This window comes from Mesitornis unicolor, unplaced genomic scaffold (assembly GCF_000695765.1).
Source record: "Mesitornis unicolor isolate BGI_N332 unplaced genomic scaffold, ASM69576v1 scaffold48605, whole genome shotgun sequence".
Classification (NCBI taxonomy): domain Eukaryota; kingdom Metazoa; phylum Chordata; class Aves; order Mesitornithiformes; family Mesitornithidae; genus Mesitornis; species Mesitornis unicolor.
In genome coordinates, this window is record NW_010187092.1 from 1 (window position 1) to 2843 (window position 2843).

Genomic DNA, 2843 nt, shown 5'->3' on the forward strand with positions numbered 1-2843 from the left:
TCGGCTCGGAGCCGCCCCAGCCGCCGGGTGCGCGGTGCATGGTGCGGGGATACACGGTCTCGATAATAAATGATAGAGGATACAATGACTTTGCTCTCTCTGCTGGGTCGGATCATGCGTTACTTCTTGCTCAGACCGGAGACCCTGTTTTTGCTGTGCATCAGCCTGGCCCTGTGGAGTTACTTCTTCCACACGGATGAGGTGAAAACCATTGTTAAGTCCAGCAGGGATGCGGTGAAGATGGTGAAGGGCAAGGTGGCCGAGATCATGCAGAATGACAGGCTCGGGGGGCTAGATGTGCTGGATGCAGAGTTCTCCAAGACCTGGGAGTTCAAGAGCCACAACGTGGCCGTCTACTCCATCCAAGGCCGGAGGGATCACATGGAGGACAGGTTCGAAGTAATCACTGACCTGGTGAACAAGACTCACCCCTCCATCTTCGGGATATTTGATGGGCACGGAGGAGAGGCAAGTGCTCAACTGGGAAAAAAAAAAATAAAGGGGTTGGTGGTGGGGGAGCGTGGTTACACGGCAAGGAATGGATGTGTTCTTGCCCACCAGATTTGAATGGTTATCTTGGGAGATTGTTGGGGTGGGGGGGTGTCCTTGCTTGGAGCTGGGGAGAGAGTCTCTAAATAGGGATTGAGAGATAGTCAATCCCTTTATCTTTAATTACCCCATCCACAATTGGCACAGTATACATGTGTTTGTACCCCCCCTCTGCCCTTTACGGTAGTAAAGGTTTAATTGAAGTAAAAGCCGTTGGAGGTGGCTGTTACGTGCGTGGAATAACGATGATGAGCACGAACTCCCTGGAGTCATCTTTTGTTACAGCGGAGTGTGGTGTGATCTGATTTTGGCACAGGGCTGGCCTCTCCCTCCTGTCAGGAGCTGTGCTTATCAGCAGTGGTTACAGAGGAGTCCCCTTAAAGGCAGACGTGTGCAGCCTTAAAGCTGGTGTGCATAAAATGTGTGTTGCAGTAATTCACTCGCCTGTGAAGACCAGCGAGTCACTGAGTGTCGTGTTTGTGAATTGCATTTAGTTTTCGAGTCTTTACAACTGTGCTGTCATACTTGTCCCCTCCCTAGTGGAAAACCAGGAAAGCAATCATTTTGAAAGTTTTTGGTGTTTAACCTCTTAACTTTTTTAGGCAGGGTGACTTCCTTTAGGTTGTTCTATGTAATTAGTGTTACAGCTTCATGGGATACTTTATTTATTTCAAATGACAAATGTTGAAACTATAGCTTCCTTTTCACTTAAGATTGTGGTGCTGCCACATAGCTTGTATAGCACAAAGCACATGTTTCATAACTGTGAGAAAGGACAAAGAATTTGTCCTTGTGTGACAAATTAGCTCTAGCCACCATTATGCTGGGTAGGAGATTGCCTTGTGGGTTTTACTGGGATGATGGAAGCTGGAGAGAAATGTTGAAGTTTTTCACCTAAGTGCTTGTGCTGAGGACGGGTAAGGCAGCCAGAGAGCCTGGGTGTTCCTCCAGCTGCTTTCACAGATCAAGTAGTCCAGGTCCTTCCTAGATAAGCATTGACGGTGACCAGACGCTCGTGGAGCACAAGGATGCAGCTGCTGCCTCTCTAAACCTGAAAGTGCTGCCTGAAAAATCCAGGCCTTAGGCACATCATCAGAAAGCTGCTGTTCTGGTGCAGACTCCCTCCTGTAAAGGGAGTCACTCGTCTGTCCTACTGCCATCTCGCAGTGTCTAGCATTTTGCCCCTTTTAAAATAATGCAGATGCTTTGGACATTGAAAATTGTTGGCTTTGCTAAAAATTCTGATCATGATTGAACCCTGTTTTCCTTTTTACATCTGATTTCAGTTGGGGCATAGTTGTGCCAACTCTTACCGGCATACTTGTCCCAGTTCACTATTCCTTGGCTTTTGAGGAACACAGGTAGAAATGTCTATGTATCGCAAACTGGTACCCATGTTCTGCTGAAGGAATATTGGCTCTGATCAGAGCGCTTGGTTCAACCAGCTCCTTTGTTTTCTGAGGCTTTAGAGGAAGGTGCTTGTGCTCTGGCTTCTGCCTTCTTCCTCTTTCTTTGAACTGACAGCTTTCCGTGTCTGAACTGAGCAGCCAAAACAAGTTTGCAGCAATATCTGTGTCATGTTTTTAAACAGTATTCTGAGACGGTTACAGCTGGAAGTGTGATAGGCAATCTTAGACTTTGGCATTGCAAAAGGGAGATCTTATTTCTTTCTTTAATTTTGTATCATGTGTGTGTCTTGCCTGAGACTTGATTGCAAACTCTATATATTAAATAATCCAAAGCTAACACAGAGAATAGCTAAATGGCAAGAATGTGTTATGTGTATATTTTTTGCTTGGTTTTATTTTGGTATGGATCTTGTAATTACATCCATAAGTTAATGATAACACTGGGTCTGCGGGAAACTTATTTGTCTTTTGTATTCTGATTCCTCAGCACTTGCTCTGATTGATTCAGTGACAAAGTATGAGGCTTTTATAGAAAAGAGACCTGCTATTTTGAAAGGTTTAGCAGATCTCTGTCCAGACCTTACAAAAGTTCCTATTTTAAACATGTATATATCTAGTATCTGTTATTTATCCTTCTAATGAAATCTACAGATGTTCTTAGTTGCCTTTACTCCTACAAAAATTAGTTGCCTAATCACTGGGGACATAACTAGTTTCTAGCTTTAGGTTTTATATAAAACTGATCAGAAGAGCATGAGCTGTGTGCTGTGCATACGGCAAAAATAAATTATGAAAAATAGATTTTTAATCTAAGTGGGATTTGTAGTTTTGAGTAGAAAAGAGGGAAGGGAGAAGAAATAGAAAAAAATAATGCTCTTATTAAAT

The 2843-nt window shown here is 43.9% G+C and overlaps 1 pseudogene across 1 annotated transcript; it reads left to right on the forward strand.

The window, feature by feature from the left end:
* The first annotated feature begins 69 nt into the window (after positions 1 to 69).
* LOC104541299 lies at positions 70 to 567 on the forward strand (annotated as a pseudogene). The gene has a single exon (XR_728139.1). The product of XR_728139.1 is annotated as a protein phosphatase 1L pseudogene (transcript).
* The last annotated feature ends 2276 nt before the right edge of the window (positions 568 to 2843 follow it).